Below are 18,207 nucleotides of genomic sequence, written 5' to 3'. Positions count from 1 at the left end.
TCAAGTTGTAAGTGACGCACATTCGGCATCGTTCGTGACGTATTTGCGTGTGACACCTACGTGCGATCAAGATTGACCGCAAATACGGTGATCGCATACACGTCGTTTATTCCTCATACATTGGACGTTTTGTTGTACGAACCTAGTCAATTGAAACGTGTGACATCCCTCATACGATTTTGATGTCTGAGGCTATGTGAGCTGGTGTGCGCTTTGCACCGCAGCTTAAAAAAGGTCCGCTTCAGAGGGCAGCTGAAAAGCTGCGTTCTGAAGCGCCTCACAATGTCTGTCATTCACTAATCTCTGTCAGTCGGTCACTATCTCTGTCCCTCTCTCTCTGTCCATGTCAGTCTATCCCTCGTACCCCCTCTCTCATACTCACCGATCCCCGATCACCGGCGCGGCGCTGCACGGCATTCACACTGCTCCGGCGGCTTTTGCTATTTTGAAAAAGCCGGCCGCTCATTAAACAATCTCGTATTCCCTGCTTTTCCCGCCCACCGGCACCTATGATTGGTTGCAGTGAGACACGCCCCCACACTGAGTGACAGGTGTCTCACTGCACCCAATCACAGCAGCCGGTGGGCGTGTCTATACTGTGCAGTGAAATAAATAATTAAGTAATTAAAAAAAAACGGCGTGCGGTCCCCCCCAATTTTAAAACCAGCCAGATAAAGCCATACGGCTGAAGGCTGGTATTCTCAGGATGGGGAGCTCCACATTATGGGGAGCCCCCCAGCCTAACAATATCAGCCAGCAGCCACCCAGAATTGCCGCATACATTAGATGCGACAGTTCTGTGACTGTATCCGGCTCTTCCCGATTTGCCCTGGTGCGTTGGCAAATTGGGGTAATAAGGAGTTATTGGCAGCCCATAGCTGCCAATAACTCCTAGATTAATCATGTCAGGCGTCTCCCCAAGATACCTTCCATGATTAATCTGTAAGTGACAGTAAATAAACACACACACCCGAAAAAATCCTTTATTAGAAATAAAAAACACAACATATACCCTGGTTCACCACTTTAATAAGCCCGAAAAAGCCCTCCATGTCCGGCGTAATCCAGGATGGTCCAGCGTTGCTTCCAGCTCTGCTGCATGGAGGTGACCGGAGCTGCAAAATACACAGCCGCTCCTGTCAGCTCCACGCAGCTAATGAAGGGAATAGCGCGATCAGCTGAGCTGTCACTGAGGTTACCCACTGTCACTGGATACAGCGGTGGCCGCGGGTAACCTCAGTGACAGCTCAGCTAATCACGCAGCTGTCTTCAGTTGCTGCGTGGAGCTGACAGGAGCAGCGGTGTATTCTGCAGCTCCGGTCACCTCTATGCAGCAGAGCTGGAAGCGACGCTGGACCATCCTGGATTACGCCGGACATGGAGGGCTTTTTCGGGCTTATTAAAGTGGTGAACCAGGGTATATGTTTGTGTTTTTTATTTCTAATCAAGGATTTTTTTGGGTGTGTGTGTATATTTACTGTCACTTACAGATTAATCATAGAAGGTATCTCGGGGAGACGCCTGACATGATTAATCTAGGAGTTATTGGCAGCTATGGGCTGCCAATTACTCCTTATTACCCCGATTTGCCAATGCACCAGGGCAAATCGGGAAGATCAAGGTACAGTCCCAGAACTGTCGCATCTAATGTATGCGGCAATTCTGGGCAGCTGCTGGCTGATATTGTTAGGCTGGGGGGCTCCCCATAACGTGGAGCTCCCCATCCTGAGCATACCAGCCTTCAGCCGTATGGCTTTATCTGGCTGGTTTTAAAATTGGGGGGACCGCACGCCATTTTTTTAAATTATTTAATTATTTATTTCCCTGCACAGTATAGACACGCCCACCAGCTGCTGTGATTGGGTGCAGTGAGACACCTGTCACTCAGCGTGGGGGCGTGTCTCACTGCAACCAATCATAGGCGCCGGTGGGCGGGGAAAGCAGGGAATACGAGATTGTTTAATGAGTGGCCAGTTTTTTCAAAATAGTAAAAGCCGCCGGAGCAGTATGAATGCCGTGTAGCGCCGCACCGGAGATCGGAGATCGGTGAGTATATGAGAGAGGGCTGCTCAATTCAGTTACTCAGGAGTTTAGCGGTCACCGGTGAGTCCTTCACGGGTGACCGCTAATCAGGATGCGACACAGACAGAGCCGCAGCATGACAATGAAGTCGGGTGAAGTTAACCCGAGTTCATTCTGACCGTGCGGCTCTTTCTGTGTCTGCTATCATCTGCTATTCAGCTCTGCTACATGGCTGTCTGTGTCTGCTGTTAGCGGCCATGTAGCAGAGCTGATTGGCAGATGACATAGTAAAAACGCATCCGTACACATTACACACGCTTCGCAAGTCAATAAATAAAAAAAAAAAGGGTGCCGAATGCATACGTCACAGAACACATGATCTAAAGGATCGCACACAAAAATTTATCAATTTAACATAGACTACTAACGCACGTGTGACAGCAAATGAACGACCTACGTGCGATCTCATTAAATTGCATATGCGACCTGGGCGTGTCACATCGCATACGAGATCGCACACCTAATTATAATGTGTAAAGCTGGCTTAAAAACTATAGAATCCTAATGCAGCTTTTTTTTAATTATTTCAATAAATAAATTTAAAAATTGGCATGCGGTTCCTCCCAATTTTGATATCTAAACAAAACAAAATCTGATGACTAGGGGCTGGTATTCTCAAACTGGGAGAACAGCGGTTATTGGGAGCCCCCCAGTCTAAAAATACCAGCCTGCAGCCGCCCAGGATTGTCGCATCCATTAGATGCGACAGGTCTGGTACTTTACCCGTCTTTTCCCGATTGCTCTGGTGCAGGGATATAGAATATTTGGCCAGACACCGGTCCCCATATAAGTCTATGGGAATCAAAATCTGTAGCATAAAAATGGTGGTATAAGGGAAAGGAGAATGGGAGCGGGCACTTTATACTTACAGAGTCTCTGGCTCAGCTGTAACTGCTCCCGTGGCAGCTCATTCCACTTTCGGGGCTGCTCATTATTGCTAATCTATATTCACTGCTTCCCCCATTCCATGGCAATCCTGGCATTTGTGATTGGTTGCAGTTAGATGCATCCCCAGCCTCTCTAACAGCGTTTGACTTGAATTAATCACAGACCCTGTCTGCAAGTCACTATCGTGGTGTAAAAATAAATAAATTTAAAAAATAAATTAGCGTTGGGTCCCACATATTATGATACCGAGCACAAAATAAAGCATACAGCTACAGGCTGCAGCCCTCAGCTGTGTGCTCATCTTGGCTGTGTATTAAAATTAGAGGAACCACATGAGGCTTTTTTTAAAAAAAAGTTTAAAGAAATAATAAAAAAACAGCGTGCAGTCTCCGCCAATTTTGATACTCAGCCATAATAAAGCCTGATAGCTGGGGGCTGGTATTCTCAGGCTGGGGAGTCCCATGCTTATTGCCCAAGCCTAAAAATTTCAGCCTGCAGCTACCCAGAATTTCCACATAACAACAACTAACTAGAAGAAAAAAAAAATCAAGAATTTGAATACTACATGCATGAACCAGCACATGGTCTACCAAGATACGTTAGTCTATGACTCTTATTGAGCTAAAACGTGGTTTAGAGGGCATCGTCAACCACCAGCCACCTGTTATGATTCAGGGACCAAGGAGGATCAAAAAATGCAGAATCCCAAATAGTAACAGAGTTCCTGGAACCTTAACGGATTGCAGACCTAATCCTGACACACAACTAGAAGTAGCCGTTGGACGAGCCTACAATGACCTAGTCGTCTCGACACAGCTGAAGAACTAAATATTCTCACAGATAGAAATATAAGAAAGCTAATCTGCCTTGGAGCAGTCCCCAAAGATAGATAGCCCCCCACATGTAAAGGCTATGGTGATATAGAAAAACACAATACAAAGCCAGTAAAGACAGATTTCAGCAAAGGTGAAGCCCAAACTATCTTTATAGAAAAGGATAGGAAGGAGCACTGTCTGCAACCGTAAAAACCCTAATATATACCAGCACTTCTGATATGGAAAAATCCTGAGGTCACACAACCTCTCCCCCACTGAATCAGTACTCAAATATTACTGGGATCCAAAAACACTAATACAGATGAGGGACTGAATTAATACCAAGCATGACAAACACAATACCTTGCACAATCATGGAGCTAAGTATACAGACACTCCCAGCAGGGAATGATCCCATTCCACCAAGAACTCCACACAGACAAAATAGGAATCAAGCATTAGTATCAAAAGCAGAAAAAAACCAACAAGAAAGTGGAAAATAAACAACAGAGGTACAAAGACCACTTATGTGAGAGGAGTTCTGGCTGTGAGCAGGGCTGGTTACAGAATGTCCTTAACACACATGAGACCATTGAGCACCGGCAAGTAACAAGAGAAAACTACTCAGTTATATAGTCCCAGTCTTACCCTGATTGCCAGTCCTCTACAGATGTGTGGATTTCATTCCACAAGTAAACTGCACCACCAGTACTGACCACAAGAGGGAGCCCCAAACTGGAAAACGTATTCACAATAACCACCCCATCAAATCCATTTGCTGCTTGGCATCATCTCGGAAAGGAACAATAGTATCAGTCCACCTCCTTAAAGGGATTGTCCCATGAAGAAAGATCATTTTAATGAATGAATCTTGGAATAATTTTCACAATCGGATGTGTTTAAAAATAATGTTCCTATGCTTAAAAAACCTTAAATATGTGTCCTTGCTGTAAACAGTGTAATGGCTGTTTCAGACCAAGCAGAGATCATGGTTGGATTATACCACATCTCCTGGGCAGGGGAGGTATTAAAAAAATATACAGACTTCACAGCACAGTATCGGAAATGATTCTTTCTTTGGGGTAAAACATGTTTTAAAAACAGGCAGGGAAATGCTTTACCTCACAAAAAGAATCAGCTGTGATCCCATGTTGTGCTATTTATATACCCTCCTTTGTGTCCTCCCCAGCCCAGGAGATGTGGTATAACCACATCACTGTATGGTCAGACACGGCCATTACACAGTACACAGCAGGGGAACATTTAGAAGATTCACCAGCCCAGGAAAACTGTTTAAACACTTCAATTGTGGAAATTATTAATATTCCACGATCTGTAGATTAAAATCAACTTTAAAATTAACTTTGTTCATGGGAAAACCCCTTTAAGTCTGCAGTCGCCATAGGAATTACTGTCTCTAAGCACTAGCTATTGTTAGTATATGTCTCATGGCTACACATAGATAAATATGACTAGATATTATCTATTAGAGCATATTGATATGAAGATCAATATAAATTGAAGCAGATATAACAAATACCAAAAGTCATACGTGTGTCTCTATGCCTACCCCAAGATTTTGCCCTAGCTGAATATGGTTGTCGAACCTTTGATGCAGTCAAGAAAATGTATGAAATGTCACATTTACTCCCCCCCCCAATATGTTGGGTTTATATTTACTGCTCTGTACAGTGATATTTAATATATGGGTACTAAATAAATACGCATTTAATGCAGACCTTTGAATGACTTTGTGGGGTTTACTTATAATAGCTTTTCTTTTTGCCTGCTATTGCAAAGAAAGACATATCTGAATTATGTTGTATTTGTTTAATACCTTCATAACACAACAAGGATATATGGAATGTCTAAAATTCAATGAGTTTTTTAGGCATAAGCTTTTGCTTCCATTAAAATATAACTACTGTTGTAGTCTACTATTTAGCAAATCAGCAAAAGTGATATAAAAATGGAAATATGTGAGCAATAGCAAGGTTAAAAAAGTCTAAAACAATGGAAAGGTTGGTGAAAAAAAAGCTGATGTGTTCTGAAGCTTTTTAAATGTTTGGCTGAATTACCCGGCTTATGTGTAAATCATTTAAATGAACTATGAGTCAGGGCCTTTAAGTAAAGGCAATCTCAATAAACCAATTATTCCTGCATTTTAATGTTGGAAATTCACTGACATTTTGTTTTTCATAAAACCTGCTTGAATTTAAATGCAGGCGCAGACTTGGCAGATGAATGATCCACAGTTAACTTAAACATTTATGTTTATGAAGTTTGCTTCTTTAGAAAAGTGTCAAAGGGGACTTTTTAATGAACAATCCCGATCTGACATTGAGTCAATTTGTATAATGCAGGGATTAGCTTTGGATGTCCCTGCTCTTAACATTTAAGACAATAACAAAGCACTTACATATTGGTGCTTGTCATTAATTAGGGCCCAAAGCAAGGAGGAAACACAGGGTTTTTTATACTGTATACTATGTCATGAAAAGTATGGGGTAATAGGATTTTATAGCCTAGGGTTAGGATATCAGGGTTCACATTTCATCATTAACTACTGTGGAGAAACAGCGCAATAGGGTCTTACCCAACAAAAGAAAAGGTGAAAGAGAGAACAGGTCGCTTACCTTGTGTGGTTGTGTGACACACAACCAGTATAGAAGCAAAAACACAGCTGCCCCAAGATACACGAGCCCTAAGGATGGAGGTTACAGATAGAAGCTGGAAGAAGCGTGGAACGATCTGCGCTGCTGTAGATAAACCAAAAGTCCAGTCCATGAAGTGGATGAAAAGGTGCTTTATTTTAGATGTTTCTGAGTGAAACCCTACTCCTTCATGCACTTCATACTCTTGAATCCCTTGACAATTTAGGAAATAATTCTGGGAGAAATAAGCGGGCTTTACACACAGGGACATCAGTAGCGATGTTGCTGGTGAGTGCACCCGCCCCCGTCGGTTGTGCATCACGGGCAAATCGCTGCCCCTGGTGCACAACATCGCTTACACCCATCACACATACTTACCTGCCTAGCAACGTCGCTGTGGCCAGCGAACCGCCTCCTTTCTAAGGGGTCAGTTTATTCAGTGTCACAGCGGCGTCACTAAGCTGCCACCGAATAGAAGCGGAGGGGCGGAGATGAGTGGGCCCAACATCCTGTCCACCTCCTTCCTTCTTCATTGTGGGCGGCCACAGGGACGGTGATGTTCCTCATTCCTGCAGTGTCACACGTAGCGATGTGTGCTGCCGCAGGAACAACGAACAATCTGCATCCTGAACAGCAAGATAATCGGGATTAGAACAATCAGTCAATGATCAATGATTAGGTGAGTAATTTTTATCGTTTAACGGTCGTTCATGCGTTTCATACGCAACGACGTTGCTAACAATGCCAGATGTGCGTCACAAATTCCGTGACCCCATCGACATCTCGTTAGTGATGTCTTTGCGTGTAAAGCCCACTTTAGTCTTTCCCTGTAAGGGGAGCCACCACTACAGTGGCTCACAGGTACTCTCAGTTCCCATTTGAGTTGTGAGGATTCTACTGGAGAGATCACATTGGTATGATTTCTCACTACTACTGACAAAATCCATTTTGAGGGGTTACATACTCCTGGCTGTAATCCACCCTTTGATCCTCATAGGGGAACTCGTGTTCTAATAAGGTGACCTTAACTTCCTTTCAATACATGCAAATAAATTCCTTTACACTATAGACAACTGAGCACTATTGTCCTGCTGATACAATTTCTTCTCTTTTTGTTCCCCTTTACATGGGCCATCTACTTCTCCTTGGTTTTACTTTGTGTAATTTAATCAGCCTCATTGGCTTGGGTTCTGGTCTATTGAATGTCCCAATCTATCAAATGTTGAGGTCTATCACGTATCTTGCTACATTTCCTTAGTTCTTAGGACATATTATCTGATGTCTTCCTCCACACACACACACACACACACACACACACACACGTAACATGACAGTCAGCTAACTGTCCTCCCTTAGATCTTGCACAACTGAATTATGGGTTCTAACTAGAGATGAGCGAACCGGCCGTGGTTCGGCTCGAGTTCGGTTCGTCGAACGGAGGTCTCATTCGAGTTCAGTTCGGCGAACGTTCGACAAACCGAACTCGAACCAATAGGATATAATGGGAGGCAATCACAAACACATAAAAACGCATTATAAATGTACACATACAGTTAATAAACATTGCCATAACACTTACCGGTCTCCGCGATCCCTCCTGCACTCTGTCTCCTGCCGCTATTCCATGACTATGACGCGTCATGTAGGACCTGTCATTGCACTCTCCGGTACACGGTGCACAATTGTGTATCGCCGTGTACCGGTGACATGCTCTAGCACATGGTCGACTCCCCGTTCCGTTAGGGACCGGCTGACACAGCCGGTCATTAACGGAGAACACCGTTGCCATAGCAACGCAGTTAGCGGTGACACCACCGCTAACCGCGGCTCCGGGAGCACTGTTGCTATGGTAACACGTCTGTCAGCGTTACCGCTGTTACCGCTGACAGCCAGCAGCACTGATCACTCACGGAGTGAAGGCTGCACGCTGCTTCCCGTGCAACCTTCACGGAGTGAAGGCTGCACGGGAAGCAGCGTCTTCCCCCATGCAGCAGTGATGGAGCAGAGCTGCATTTGTTGAATGAGAAAGACAGAAGACCATGGATCGTGGAGGGCTGACGGGGTAATAAAGATGGAGTCTCTAATGTGTCTGTGTATTTATTTCTATTAAAGTATTTTTTCTCTGTGTGGTGTCTTTTTTTAACCCTTTATTGGAGATTCTTAATGGCCGGGTCAAACGTGCCTGACATTAAGAATCTCTGGCTTAATACTAGCTAGTAAAACAAAGCTAGTATTAACTCATTATTACCCAACAAGCCACCCGGCTTCAGGGCTGTTGAAAAAGTTGGATACAGCGCCAGATTATGGCGCTTCTATGAAAGCGCCATTTTCTGGGGCGGCTGCGGACTGCAATTCGCAGCAGAGGCGCCCAGAAACCTCGGGCTAACCTGTGCTGAGGATTCCAATCCCCAGCTGCCTAGTTGTACCCGGCTGAACACAAAATTGGGGCGAAGCCCACGTCATTTGTTTTCTAATTATTTCATGAAATAAGTGAAATATTTTAAAAAAACGGGCTTCCCTATATTTTTGGTTCCCAGCCGGGTACAAAAAGGCAACTGGGGGTTGGAGGCAGCCCGTGGCTGCCTGCTGTACCTGGCTAGCATACAAAAATATGGCGAAGCCCACGTCATTTTTTTGGTGGGCAAAAAACTTCTGCTTACAGATGCATAACCACCACTCACTGTGTCTGAACACAGGAAGCTGAGCTGACAGCCGCTCTGTGCATGCGGCAGCGTCTATTGTGAAGGAGAGGGCCGTGGGGGGATCAACGCTGCACAGGTACCGTGGGACACCGGGGAACACCGGTGGGGTTATAGGGGGTGACCTGGCAGGGCCTGGGGAGGAGTTTTCCGTCGCATGTGTCATGGCACATGCGACAGAAATCAGAGGAGTAGGGTGAATGCGGCCGGTGCGCTGCTGTGCGCGCGGCCATCTTGGATTTCTGGGAGGGCATCAGGGGGGGCACTTTGGCGACACCGGGGGACCGGAGGGGACCGGGGAGGAGATCTATCATGTTTGTTCATGCCAGATGGGAGATAAATAATTTTTTACCGGCGCTGTCATTTACTGTAACGTGATCATCGGTGTACGGTGTATACCTGTGATCACGTGAGCGGGGACCGGAAAAACCGTCCTGAATCATGATCTCCAGGGTCTCAGCTAGCCCTGAAACCCCGGAGATTTTCTGACACTGGGAGGCGTTATTCACTTATTTCTGCCTGCTGTTTATAAACGGCAGATCAGAATAAGGCTACATTAACACGACCGATCCATTTTTGCGGTCTGCAAAAAACAGTCCATTTTTTTTCACGGGTGCATCCGTGTGGCATCCGTTTCCGTTCCGTAGACGGTCCGTATGTCATCTGTTTGTCATCCGTGTACCTGTCGTTTTTTTTTGTGTACTGCAAAAAAACTGAAGGAGGGAAAATACATAAATTTACCCAGGATCCATAGCTTCATCCTACATGAGGCGGTCACATTTTCCCTCCAGTGCCATTTTCTACTGCTTTTCACAGCGTAGAGCGCTCTGGTGATTTTCTTGTGCTTGTGCACTTCATATCAGTCTTTTCTGTCATTATAATGGCAGAAAGACACATAATGTCCCACTCTCCTGCATTTTGTAATTTTGCACCCTTTGGTGCCTTTCATGTGGCACTAAGGGGTGCTTAGCTTTGTATTTAGCCAAAAAAATGAAAAAAAAAATGACGTAGGGTTCCCCATATTTTTGTAGCCAGCTAGGGTAAAGCAGACGGCTGCAGCCTGCAGACCACAGCTGGCAACCTCACCTTGGCTGGTAATCCAAAACTGAGGGCACCCCACGCTGTTATTTTAAATTAAATAAATAATAAAAAAAACAAAAACGTAGGGATCCCCCCAAAATTGGATCACCAGCCAAGGTAAAGCAGACAGCTGGGGTCTCATATTCTCAGACTTGGGAGGTCCATGGTTATTGGACTCTCCCCAGCCTAAAAATAGCAGGCCGCAGCCGCCCCAGAAGTGGCGCATCCATTAGATGTGCCAATCCTGGTGCTTCGCCCCAGCTCATCCCGCGCCCTGCTGCGGTGGCAAACGGGGTAATATATGGGGTTAATACCAGATGTGTAATGTCACTGGCATCAAGCCTTGGGGTTGGTGAGGTCAGGCGTCTATCAGATACCCGACATCACCAACCCAGTCAGTAATTAAAAAAAATAGACGACAAACACATTTTTATTTGAAAAAACACTCCCCAGTACATTCCCTTTTTAACCAATTTATTAGAAAGAAAAACAAATCCAGGTCTGGTGTAATCCAAGCGGTTGCCATGACGATCCACACTGTCCCAGTCAATGAAGAGCAGGATGTTCCCCATTGGCTGGGAGAGCAGTGCAGTGACCTGAGCTAACATCAATGGGTCAGCCCAGGTCACTGCAGGGGATGACAAGTGCTGCTGTCAGCGAGGTACATTACCTGCGCTGATCTCCTGCACTGCTGACAGCACCTGTCACTGAGTTCAATGACCGCCGCCTTCACAGCCAAGTATCGCGAGTGGCCCGTGACGTCACCGCTAGTCAGTCTCGGGTCGGAAGCGAGAGAAGGTGATGTGACAAGCGGCAGCCATGGAGGACAGTGACAGCGCTGAGGTCGGGACTTCATCACCGCAGGTAAGCCAAGCGGGACCATGTGTGCAGAGTGCAGGTGGGTGGAGCCATGTGTGCTGGCGGCGGAGTGCGAAGTGGGTGGCGCTGAGGACGTCAGTGTCGTGGACTGCTTGGCTGGGGACAGGTGAGTGTGAGTGGGTGTGTGTGTGTGTGTGTGTACATGCCACGTGCAGGAGGGGGCGGAGTGAGCTGAGCGGGGCAGTGTGAGCTTCCTGCACGTAACTAGGATAAACATCGGGTTACTAACCAAAGCGCTTTGCTTGGATACCCGATGTTTATCTTGGTTACCAGCTTCTGGCAGGCTGCCAGCGATGGCTCCTGCACACTGTAGCTGTAAAAAGCCCTGCTTTTTGCTGCTAGAACCGTTCTTGAACGTATCTAGAACTATCGAGCTTTAGCAAAAAGCTCAAGTTCTAGTTCGATCTGGAACAGCCCCCAAAATCACTCGAACCGCGAACTGGAGAACCTCGAACCGTGAACCGCGCTCAACTCTAGTTCTAACTGACAACTCCCAGGACACAACTCCACTGTTTGCCCATATAACTCCTACCACTCTGGGCTAGTCTCAACCGTTAACCCTGTATATGTCTGACCAATACATGTCAACCATCAAATATATGAAAACAGATTCAAAACTTCATATCACTCCACATTTTATTCAAGTGGTTGTGGGCATTATGTCTACTTCCTTACAAATACATGGATTTAATTGATAGAGAGGTTAGAGCTGGCGTGAGGGGGAAGGGGGAATTGGTCAATCTCCTAGGGACCCTTTCCAATAAAAGGCACCCAGCAGAGGGGGTAAAACGCTCCTAAATGGATCATTGATGCTTGTAAATGAAGTTTACTTATTAAAATAAGAAATATAAGGTGAGTAACTGTGCCCTAACTAACCACCACATAAAGAGCACGTGGATGCTGCAAGTGTGATGCCCTGAGAAAATCAGGCTGTCACAGATGACTGCATCCATCTTCCAGGTGCAGGATTCCCTCCTCCTTGGCCCACCAACACAACCCCAAACACAGGTACATACACTAGCAACAAAGCCTAGTCACCCCCCCCAGGAACATAGGGACACACCAGTGGGTGGGGCCTGGCAGATGGTGACGCACACCTAGGGGTCCTGAGATGTCATGGGAGGAAACACTTCAGTAGAGTGGAGGAGTCAGTGAAGTCTGGACAGTGGAAGTGAGAGGAGTGAAGTGGTAGTCGGGGGTTGTAGCTCCCGGACTACTGGACTACCTGAGCTGACTAGGTGGCAGACGGCAGAGCAGGGCCACAGGTGATGGAGATCCAGTCGTGGGAGACCTTAAGTGGACCGGGGCAGGATCCGGTCCGGAGGCATTACACAGTTGGGGCACCTGGACCCTGGGGCGAGGATAGCTGAAAGCACCTTGTCAATTAGCCTGCAGGGGACAAGATTCCAGGTGTTGTCCCACCAGCAGCCCAGATAGAGCGAGACAGAAGCCCAACGCGGCGGATAGAGCGTCTGCCAGTGCCTGCAAAGATCCCAAGGGTCAGATCTCGCGGGCCACAGCTCCCACAGCAAAGACACTGGAAGTGGACTTTTCCCATTCCATGTGGACTAGTCAACACAGGAGACAACAAACTAGTGTGCAGGAGGAAGGGCCCCTGTTCTGTTCACCGGTGTGTGGGACCCTACCAAATCCCTCTGGAGGCTACCGATATCTGGCACTTGGTTTACTATCTGGACTCGGTGTGATGTATTTAAAAACAGTGAGTACACCGGTATCATCCGGTCCAAGCCTGCAAACTGTGTCCCAGCATTTCACTCCATCTACACCTGGGCCCCGGGACAACACCTCCCCTAACCGTGGAGGGGATTCCATCCTGCTATCCTGATCTATCAGCCCCAGGCACCCCTTACCAAGGCAGCGGCGGTGTCACCGCACTCACCGCAACCCATGGGTGGCATCACTGACAAACTCTACACTGTAAATAACCCCTTTATAGTGTTGTGGGCAACGGGCTGCTGCACGAGCCCCGGATCCAGCTGCCACTCGAGCCACAGCCACGATCCCGGATCCGAGTGTCTCGAGTAGCCTGCGCCCCCACGACACAAGCAGTAACAAATACTCCTGCAAAGTGTCAAACAAGGAAAAATATGTGAGTAATACCGCTGCACAGATGGCTCTCTGCTGGGATCAAACACAAATTGAATGAATTAACAAACAGTGGAGCACCTTGGAGAGGTGTATCAAAGTAAACACCTATATATCTCAAAAAAAGGAAATACTCACTGTGACCATACATAACCGGAGGTACAGATCAGGAGGGCTCCATATTAAGGCTGGTTGCAAATTGTTCACTTTCAGGAATGCAATTCCTCCCTGAAGAAGAAACAAGTAGCTTTGAAATGTATCGGATTGGCCCTTGGAGGTCGCCGTACTCAGTGGTGACGTCACCCATCCTGCTTCTCCGCATTCTGTGTCGGGTGCCTTGCTGTGTTTTGGACGCTGACGGCCAAGGTGTCCAGAAGCAGCATCATGCCCAGCAGAACGGGGGACGATCTACTGTGCTGGGATAGACCCTTACAGTACCCCACACCTAGGAGCCATAACGAAGTTGGCGCAAGTTTACCCAGATCTACTTTAGTCTGAGCACTTCATAACTGGAGATCACTCGGACACAGTTCTGGAATTGCATTCCTGCAAGTGAACGATTTGCACCCAGCCTTAATATGGAGCCATCCTGATCTGTATCTCCGGTTAAATATAGTTACAGTGAGTGTTCTCTTGGCTGAGAAATATATGCCAAATGCAGGAGAAACACCGAGCACTGCTGGAAATCCTCAGTCGTGGCTATTTATGTACCTTTTTGGAATAGACTAATGAGGGCATCACATGGTACGATCTATCGCATGAGCGATCATACCCGCCCCCGTCGTTTCTGCATCACGGGCAAATCGTTGCCCGTGTCGCACAAAGTCGTTAAACCGCTGTCACACGTACTTACCAGCTGAGCAACCTCGCTGTGGGCGGCGAACATCCTCTTCCTGAAGGGGGAGGGACGTTCGGCGTCACAGCGACGTCACACAGCGGCTGGTCAATAGAAGTGGAGGGGTGGAGATGAGCGGGACGTAAATATTAGTGATGAGCCAGCCTCTAGAGGCTCGAGTTCGGTTCGGTTCGTCAAACGGAGGCCGCGTTCGAGTTCGGTTCGGCGAGCCGTTTGACAAACCTCTCGAACCCCATTAAAAACATTGGAAGGCAATCACAAACACAAAAAAACACATTATAAATGAACACATACAGTTAATAAACATTGCCATTACACCTACCGGTCCCCGTGACGCGTCCTGCACTCTATCTCCTGCTGCTTTTGCTTCCGATAATCGCTGCGTCCTCCCGGTAACCAGCACTGATGATAGGACCTTCAGTGACGTCAAAATAGCCATGTGACCAGTCACGTGTCTATTATCTCATTGGCTACAGACTGGTCACATGACTATGACGTCATGCTAGGTCCTGTCAGTGCATCTCTCCGGTAAGCGATGCTCGTTTGAGCATGTCCTTTTACAGGCGAGATGCTCTGGCACATGATGGGATTCACCGTCCATGCATGTCGGCGCTCTTTACAGAGTTAGCCCACATGCAGGGACTAGCTGTAACAGCCGGTAAATAGCAGCATTGGGAATCACGTGATCGGAGCACCGTTGCTATAGTAACCCGTCTGTCAGCGTTGACGTCACCGCTTACAGCCAGCAGCCTCTGATCACTCATGGAGTGAAAAGACTGCACGGGAAGCAGCAGCGTCTTCCTCCCATGCAGTGCTGTCTGATGTAGCAGAGCTGCATGGGTTGAAGGGGTAATAAACATGGAGTCTCTTAGTGTGTCTGTGTATTTATTTCTATTAAAGTATTTTTTCTCTGTGTAGTGTCTTTTTTTTAACCCTTTATTGGAGATTCTTAATGACCGGGTCAAACTTGCCTGACATTAAAAATCTCTGGCTTAATACTAGTTAGTAAAACAAAGCTAGTATCAACTCATCATTACCCAGCGAGCCACCCGTCACCAGGACAGCTGGGATAGTTGGATACAGCGCCAGATGATGGAGCTTCTATGAAAGCACCATTTTCTGGGGCGGCTGCGGACTGCAATTTGCAGCAGAGGCGACCAGAAAGCTCGAGCTAACCTGGGCTGCGGATTCCAATCCCCAGCTGCCTAGTTGAACCTGGCTGGAAAAAAAAATGGAGCGAAGCCCACGTCGGTTTTTTTTTTAATTATTTCATAAAATTCATGAAATAATTAAAAAAAGGGCTTCCCTATATTTTTAGTTCCCAGCCGGGTAAAAATAGGCAGCTGGGGGTTGGGGGCAGCCTTACCTGCTTGATGTACCTGGCTAGCATACAAAAATATGGCGAAGCCCACGTCATTTTTTTTTTTTTTTCGTTTTTTGGCAAAAAAAATAAAAAGTGCTTCCCTGGATTTTCCATTGCCAGTGAAGGTAACACCAAGCAGTGGGGGTTAGCAGCCAGTAGCTGCTTGGATTATCCTTAGCTAGCAATACAAAAAACGCTGTAGGAGCCCATATATATTTTTTTTAATTATTTATTTAAATAACTAAAAAAAAAATGGGCTTCCCTGTATTTTAATTGCCTGACATCACAGTACTGTAAAAATAAATCATTAAAAAAATGACGTAGCGCTCCACAGTATTTTTGATTCTCAGCTCAGATAAAGCATACAGCTACGGGGTGACACCCCCATCAGCCTGGCGTTACTTTGGCTGACAATCAAAATACAGGGATGCCCATTATATTTTTTTATTAAAAAAAATAGTTTAAAAAAAATGACGTGGGGTCCCCCCATTTTTGATAGCCAGCTAGGGTAAAGCAAACGTCTGTAGCCTGAAAACCACAGCTGGCAGCTTTACCGTGGTTGGTGATCCAATGTGGAGGTGACCCAAGGCTCTTTTTTATAATTATTTTATAAATAATAATAATTACAAAAAAAAGTAGGGTCCCCCCCAAATTGGATCACCAGCTAAGGTAAAGCGGACAGCTGTGGTCTGGTATTCTCAGGGTGGGAAGGTCCATAGTTATTGGCCCTTTACAGCCTAAAAATAACAGGCCGCAGGCACCCCAGAGGTGGTGCTTCACCCCAGCTCATCCCTTGCCCTGGTGTACTGGCAAACAGGGTAATAAATTGGGTTGATACTAGCTGTAAGGTCACCTGACATCAAGCCCAACAGTTTGTGATATCATGGCGTCTATCAGATACCCAACATCACAAACTGTCAGTACTAACAAAAAAATACACAAAAAAAAATTATTTGAAAAAACACTCCCCAAAACATTCCCTCTTTCACGAATTTATTGTAAGGAAAAAAAAAATGTGGTCCCACGACGACTCTAGACCGTCTTGAATGTGGGGTGACACGCTCAGGGAACGTATCCCCCATTTTCTAGGAGTGCAGACCCTCCATGTGAGGAGTGTGGGTGCAATGAATTTGCCCCCGCTCTCCCCGGGTCCACAGCCACAGAGTCCATGTCGTAACTGTTGCTATCAAAGCTGCAATGCCCTGCTCATGAGGTAAGGGCATGCCTAATCAGGAGAACTATTCTACATTTCCAAATATTGGTATTTGGTGATATTATTGCTATTCTACCTACTATATATTGGGGATCGGATCTTGGAGATGGATTACCCCTTTAAGTCCAGTTATCCAGCTGAATGAATACTAAACAACAGAGCTGGATATCTAGACATGTTTTCTTGTGGCGTATAACGGACTCTTATGTTTGGTAGTCGTTCAGCAGGGCAACTATAAAATCAAATACCTCCATTTGGAAATGTAGTATAGCTCTCCTGATCAGCTTTTTACTTACCTCATGAGCAGGGCACTGCAGTAGCTTACAGATGCATGGTTACTACCACTCACTGTGTCTGAACACAGGAAGCTGAGCTGACAGCCGCTCTGTGCATGCGGCAGCGTCTATTGTGAAGGAGGGGGCCGCGGGGGATTAACGCTGCACAGGTACCGTGGGACACCAGGAAACACCGCTGGGGTTATAGAGGGTGACCTGGCAGGGCCTGGGGAGGAGTTTTCTGTCGCATGTGTCATGGCACATGCGACAGAAATCAGAGGGGTAGGGTGAATGCTGCCGGCGCGCTGCTGTGCGCGCGGCCATCTTGGATTTCCGGGAGAGGGTCAGGGGGGGTACTTTGGCGACACCGGGGGACTGGAGGGGACCGGAGAGGAGATTTATCTCCCATCTGACATGTTTGTTCATGCCAGATTGGAGATAAATATTTTTTTACCGGCGCTGTCATGTAGTGTAGTCCGGTCACGTGAGCGGGGACTGGAAAAACCGTCCTGAATCATGATCTCCAGGGTCTCAGCTACCCCCTGAAACCCCAGAGATTTTCTGACGCTGGGGGGCGCTATTCCCTTATTTCCGCCTGCTGTTTATAAATGGCAGATCAGAATAAGGCTACATTCACATGACCGATCCTTTTTTGCGGTCCGCAAAAAAACGGTCCATTTTTTCACGGGTGCATCCGTGTGGCATCTGTTTCCGTTCCGTATACGGTCTGTATGTCATCCGCTTGTCATCCGTGTGCCTTCTGTTTTTTTGCATACTGCAAAAAAACTGAAGGAGGGAAAATACATACATTTACCCAGGATCCATTGCTTCAACCTACATGAGGCGGTCACATGTTCACTCCAGTGCCATTTTCTACGGTTTTTCACAGCGTAGAGCACTGTGCTGATTTTCCTGTGCTTGTACACTTCATATCAGTCTTTTCTGTCATAATGGCAGATGGACACATAATGTCCCACTCTCCTGCATTTTGTAATTTTGCACCCTTTGGTGCCTTTCATGTGGCACTAAGGGGTGCTTAGCCTTGTATTTTTTCACGCTCCCCGGTCCCCGTGCTGCGTTCCCCGGTCCCTGTGCTGCGCTCCCCGGTCCCTGTGCTGCGCTCCCCGGTCCCCGTGCTGCACTCCTCGGTTACCGTAGCACACTCCCCGGTTCCCGACGGCGCGCTCCGCTCACCACTCCCACTCCCGGTCCTCCTGCTCCCTCTCCCTCGCCGGTATCCTCCAGGCGTTCCCGCTCCAGGCGCCCCTTTGCATCGCAGGACACTCTGCCCGGTACT

Source organism: Anomaloglossus baeobatrachus, chromosome 5, assembly GCF_048569485.1.
Source record: "Anomaloglossus baeobatrachus isolate aAnoBae1 chromosome 5, aAnoBae1.hap1, whole genome shotgun sequence".
Classification (NCBI taxonomy): Eukaryota; Metazoa; Chordata; class Amphibia; order Anura; family Aromobatidae; genus Anomaloglossus; species Anomaloglossus baeobatrachus.
Note: the sequence above shows the minus strand (reverse complement) of the source record.